Genomic DNA, 6,983 nt, shown 5'->3' with positions numbered 1-6,983 from the left:
AGTTCTTATTTTTGGTGCTTTTGTCTCATAAAAATATATACATGTGTAAAATGTATGGAAATAGGAAAACTTTGGTACATTGGGCACAGATGAAGACAGGAAGCCAGAGAAGACTAGTTCACTTTAGAACAGTGGTTCGCAACTGGGGACAAATATCTGGGGACATTTTTGGTTCTCACAACTTGGGGGCTGAAGGATCTAGTGGGTAGAGACCAGAAGGCTATTAAACATCCTAAAATCCACAAGAGACACACCCCCCCTCAAAGGACATATCCAACTCAAAATGTCAAGAATGCCAAGATTGAGAAACCCCGGTTCAGAAAGAAGACAGTTATCTTAAGGACAGGTTTTTAGCATTGCCTGATTTTCAGGGCAGCTCACTGTCCAATGCAGAGAACATAGATTTTATTTTTAACATTGAGAATGCCACCATTTGCGTATCAGTCATTTTAGCTAAATATGTTGTGATGCAACTTGTTTTTATCTTTATGCCCCAAATTACTATCTCAACTTTTTAAATTATTTTTTATTAGCTTTTCTATTTTAGTACGCAGTATATATCAGTTTTCCAAATCTTAAATATAATCTTTGTAATAGAAGAGTCCTCAGAAATTATCTGGTTCACTCACCCCTTGTACTTTACACATGAAGAAAATGAAACCCAGGCTGCCCAGGGGACTTTCTCATGGAAGAGGCAGGACTGGATGCTAAGTCCCCTGACCCATATTCCAGTGCTCTTTGCCATATCACAGGATGCAACCGTCATGTAAATGAGGAGTAAATTCTTCTTTGGGAGATTATTTCTTTCTGAGCACAGATTTTAGCCTTTCTGTGTCCAACAACTCTGTTCTACTAACTCGATTCACTAATCTTAAGTCAGAAAATAATTGCTAGGGTAATATATGATGAAACATTTGTCCTCAGAAGAAACAAGAGCAAACACTAAAATTCCTTTTTGGAAATGAAAGTTCTAAAACCATCTGGCATTTTTGACTTTTAAACTCATTTAGGTAATACATTTCAGAATATTATCATGTTTGCTTCAAATAATTATGTTTTAAGCCTTGATCTTTGTTAGATATTAGCGAACATTTTCTTGGTAAATAGATTATTATTAAAAACATTTAGATGAGGAAATCTTAATGAAAATATTTCAAGAATAATCTGAAAAATTGTTTGTGTTCTGGGGTAATTAACTCTGGTTTTCACTTCATCGCTAAGGGAATTACTAGAATGGAGAGGTTAATTCACTTATTTATAAGCATGCAGTCTATTAGTGGTAAAGAAAGGAATTAAAGTACGCATTTTTTTGTTTTGGCTTGATTTGTTTTGTTTTTGTTTTATTTAGCAAAATAAACGTCCCTTAAATTATGCATTAGCTGGAACTCCCAGTTTGTTGTTCAGCCTTGTCTGAGGGGGTGTGAGCTTCTGAGCTCTGAAAAAAAAATAAAAGACGAATAAAAATTGACCTCACTATTTCTTAATATTTATCGAGCTAAGTGAGTTGAAATATGTATGATGTGAAGGTTACAGATCAAGGTATATACCTTTACCCCCTCACCATTCAAATTTCACCTTGTGCCATTTGTCCCAAAGAAGGTTCAGTGGAAATGCACAGAGTGATTAGTTTCAGTCAAACACTGCAAGGAACAACACAAAACAAGCCTCCACTAATCAAGGAAAATGTCACTGGTTCCTATTTTGATTCAAAATAAGGAACAGAAAGGAGAGTGAGCAGACTGGAACTTCTTGCAATGACTCGGTTGGGATTTATAACAGAAGGAGGAAGTTACTTTCCAGAAGTTATGTTTGAAGTATAAAGAAATGTGTTGCTGCCATGTGAATATCAGACACACTGACAGCGCTATCAGAGGTAGAAATGATATACAGAATAAATAGCCACTAAATGTAGTGACAACTTTGAGTGACAGATGAAGAGTAAAAATGAACGATGTTGCCTATAATATGTCAGGAAACAAATGCCTCTTTCTTTCAGAAGAAAAAGATATGCATGGTTGGGAGTTCAGACGGCCTCCCATCTGGTGAACTTTTTTGCCCTTAGAGAGTTATAATTTGGGCCCAAAATGGAGCAATTCCTTTGTAGAAATTGTTACCTCTTCACTTCATTGAAGGTTTACAACAGTTTATTCTGACTGCTTCTGCTCAGTTTTAACAATGTGTTTTATACTAACATTGTCCTGTCTACTGCGTATTAAGAAATCCAAGAATAGGTTAGGCATTTTATTTTCCGGAGACCAAAGGCCATCGTAAGTTCAGATGTACTACTCAGAGCAAATTCGTAGGAGTTTTTGGTACCAAAAATATGTAATTTCTTAGAAGTCAACTGCTTATAAAATAATAAGAGAATAAACCTTTGTATCAATTTAACTTTGTCAAAAATAAGTCAAGGAAATTATATGGAAAAAAATTAGAAATTATATAGTACATGTCTGTATCAGACAGTTAATAAAGTCTTGCCTTTGTCAACAAAATGAACTTGAATAAATATTATTTAAACTTCCCCAAGAAATTTCTGGTGTGGATCAAAGAGCAGAAAAGAAAATAATGGGCCTCTACCTCAGGCTACTATATACGTAGGTTCCCTAGGAAACCTGTAGTGACAGCCTCTCATCATGACGGCTGATGTTTTCAGAGATACATTTCTAGAAAGGTCCCTCTGAGCTTAGGAAAGAAAATTTTAATTAGATAGCATGATGTACTGTGATCACTTTTAATTATCCTATGCTATCTGAGAAAACTTGAGTCTAATACTAGACCAATATTTGGTTTCAGCTAAGGAGAAATGGAATCTATTTGTGTATTGCAAGGATCTGTGAGTCCAAACAGTAAAAGAAAGCTAAGGCCTATTAGGGAGTTATCAGTCCAGTGATGGGAATTCTCTAGCTATACAGAAGACAGTTTTGATAAATATCTCTCAGGGGACCTTTTATATTTTTTTGAAATAATTGATTATGGCCATGTTAACACATACTGTTACTGAGGGGATTCTCACTTCTGCCAAGAAATTCCAAGAAATAAGTTGAAATGTTGCTTTCATATGCTATTAAAGTCCACTATTTCTGCATTGAGGTTTCATATTATGCATCATGGCAATCAATTACTGTTACACTTACTGAAACGATCAGAAATGCACTTTGCCCAAATTTCAGTTTTGATATTGGCACAAGGTCAAAACTTCTCTTTGAGGGAAAAAAAACAAAAACAAAAAACGTCAATTGATGGTTGTTCTTCTATGTTTAATATTCGAGTTCAGAGCATACACTTGACAAGGCAGAGCCCTTGCCAAAAACTCATCTCTTTGTCCTCAGAGATTCCCCTTCCCTTCTCATCTCCTCAACTAGAGTGATTTCCCTTTGATCCTTCCCCAGCTTCCATCTACTCTTGTCTGCTTAGCATTTGGAAGGACAGATTTGTTGCATGACAGTTCATCCCCTCCCTGACCTTTGGGGCTCATTCACAGAACCTACACTATGATGTCTTCAAGTCTAAAAATCAGTGCAGATGAAATTTATTGAGCATTTCCCACATGCGGGCACCATGCCCTCCGTAGCCATCATTTTATTCAAATGTCATCACAACCCTCTGAGACATTGCTCTTCCTTTTGACCTATGAAGAAACTGAAGTTTAGAAAGGAAGGGAACATGCAGGCAGAAATTCAAAGCCTGGATTCAAACCCAGGTCTCATTTTTGAAAGAGAAAGAATGAACTACTGTCTCCCTTCCACAAGGTAGAATCGAAGAAGAACAAAGGACACTGGTTCACAGTTGGGTTGAATGTGTGCCAACTATGGGTCTCTCAGGTTTCATTTGTGTGACGAAGGGAAAATGAGTCAGCAAAATGACCCTTCTCTCAATCTCAGCCAGCATAAAGGGAAAAGAGGGTGGGAAATGAAGAAAGGGGACTAGACTTCACAAAATGTTGAGGATTACTGATCCTGCAGAGGGAGAAACCATTTGAAATTTTAAAAATTGGCTCAATAAATACTAATACAGCACAAGCTATATAAGACACTATTCTATGTACTTCATGAATATTTGCTCATTTGCTTATAATAACCTGGAAATGGGCATTATTATTATGCTCACTTCACAGGTGGGAAAAGTGAAATGTAAAAACGTTAAATTACTTGCCCCACACATGTGGTTAGTAAGGACAAAATTAAGACTTAAACTCAGGCCGTTTGGCTCTAGGCCAAGTACTTAAGCACTATGGTATACCACCCCTGACAGTTAGGAAAATATTTTCTTCGTTTTTATGGGCTTAGACCAGTGTTTCTCAACCTAGGGTCCAAGATTCCCTGGGAAAAGAGGCTCTCAGGTTCTCATCAAAAACTTTAAAATTCTATGTTTAATTCTCTGCTTAAGTGAAGCTTATGCTATAACTGACATGGTTTTTCCATCCCTTGGAAAGGTGGGTTGTTAAGAGCAACCTCATAGTAAGAAGGGCCTCAAATTCAGGATCTGCCAGTCAGAAAGAAAGGAGCAGACAGGATTGGGGTAGGCAACATGGTCTGCTACACTACCCACCTCCAGGTCTCCCTCAGTTGTTGTCCTGTTCAGGAAGACATTCTCCAGTACTTTCGACTGATTTGCTCTCTGACCACCCATTGTCCCATGTGTATAACTTTTTTGTGGCCCTTCACTCATATGACCAGTGTTATAAATCTCTTCATACTGATAGACCAACTTCTCTACTAGAACTGCTTTCAGAATGCTATACTGACTGCTGGTTGCCCTCAGTATCCACTCTTCCCTTTTATCGTAATAGAACCTTGAATTTTAGCTGGGTATATTGCCCAGAAGCTAAAAGACCACATTCCTTGGTCTTCTACACATATATGAGTGACCTATCTGACCAAGCTCTGGCCAAATGAGAGATAAGCGGAAATGTTGAATGAGGTTTCCAGAAAATTTCCTTTAAAATGAGAGGTCCGTGCTTTTCAACTACGTGGCTGGAACTAGAGTGTATTATGCTAAGCGAAATTAGTCAGAGAAAGACAAATATCATATGACTTCACTTATATGAGGACTTTAAGATACAAAACAGATGAACATAAGGGAAGGGAAGCAAAAATAACATAAAAACAGGGAGGGGGACAAAACATAAGAGACTCTTAAATATGGAGAACAGAGGGTTACTGGAGGGGTGGTGGGAGGGGGGGGATGGGCTAAATGGGGAAGGGGAACTAAGGATTCTATTCCTGCAATCATTGTTGCACTCTATGCTAACTAACTTGGATGTAAATTAAAAAATAAGTAAATTTAAAAAAATGAGGGGCCCGTGGGACATGTTGATAAAGGGGAGTAATGCATGTGTAGGGGCAGAATGTATGTGAGGAGTCTCTGTGTCTCCCACTCAATTTTGCTGTGAACTTAAAACTGCTCTTCAGAAGAAATTCTAATAAAAACAAATGTAAAGAGGTGTGTCCATCTCTTCCTCCTTTCCCCTTCCTGCTGCCGACATGGGCTGGCTATGGGCTGAACCCATCGTGGACCAAGAGGTGGCCGTGGGAACAGAAGCCATATGCAGCAGGAAAGCAAAGGAGGAGAAGCTGAATGAAGCCTCTCACCAGGCCTGCACTACCTTGCTCCACTGATATACTAATGGGTGGGAAATATACTTCATTCTCATTTAACTTGAGGCTACTTTGGGTTTTTCCTGCGGTGTGCAGCTGGACTTGATCTTCAGTGCTGTGGACGTACAGAGATGACATTTTATTGGCGCTTCATTGAAATGTGCGACACAGTCTCAATGGGGCAGGTCCAATTGGAAAACATACTTATTGAATCGAACCTCAGAAACCACTCAATTCTCCACTGAGATATGCACCAAAGTTCCCTCTGGCCTTCTTGCTCACACCTAATTAAACACATTCAAAATAAATTTCATAATTGTTTTCAGTCTTTTCTGATGATAGTTTTCATAATAGGAAAATATTTAATTAAAATGCTTTATGAGTATTCTGTATGCTTAAACATAATTTATTAGCTTTAGAATAAAAGGTTTACCAAAGTACTGTTTTCTGTCTTTTATTGAAAACATAAAACTTTAGTTTGGATTAAATCAGCTTTGGAAAGAAGAACTAAACTGACTAAACAAGCCAACATTTACAATATATTTTATGTAAGAAAATTCAATCCAAGTCTCACTCTGGCGAGTTATAAGGAAACTTTCAGAAGACAACATATTTGCAAATTGGTGGGTAGGGCTACCCATAGACATGTAAACTCTAAAAATCAGCACTATAGTTTTTGGATTTCTGGAACTGTGAAACCTTAGGATATTCTTCAGTCATAACTCATTAATTGTTTTATTTTCATAACTTTTAATTAGTAAGATTTCATCTTGAACACTGACCATAGTTTTTTCATTCTTAAATAAAAATTTGATTAAACTCTGAGTGAAATCCTGCCCATATTTTAGACTTCCATATTATACAGGTAAAAAAAAAAAAAAAAAAAAAACTAAGTCTTTATAGATGTTTAAATATAATGGAATATTTATAAAACTTCTGCCTTCCAATAGAAAATGTGCATTAGGTATGGAAACCAATTTGACAATAAATTTCATAATATAAATAAATACATACATACATACATAAAAATTCAAAAAAACAAGAAAATGTGCATTAGTTCAGTAATGTTTATTTTGCATCCCTTACAGAATGACCTAAAAACATGGTATTTTCAAGTTTTAACCAGTGTCATCTAGTCTAAGCTTTAATCAATAATGGTTATTATTCAGAATAATAGTAGTATTCATTGAATATTTACTATGTGGTAGGAACCATTTGAAGAGCTTCACATATTTCACAAAGAGAATACTGAAAGTCAAAAATGATAACGATATGCTCCAAATGATACAAATAAAAAATAGAAGAACTGTGATTCAAATCCATGTCAGTCTGACTCGGAATCTGGTGTCTTTCCATAAGCATATACTGAGCTATGTTCTGTTAATG

Source organism: Leopardus geoffroyi, chromosome B4 (assembly GCF_018350155.1).
Source record: "Leopardus geoffroyi isolate Oge1 chromosome B4, O.geoffroyi_Oge1_pat1.0, whole genome shotgun sequence".
Classification (NCBI taxonomy): Eukaryota; Metazoa; Chordata; class Mammalia; order Carnivora; family Felidae; genus Leopardus; species Leopardus geoffroyi.
Note: the sequence above shows the minus strand (reverse complement) of the source record.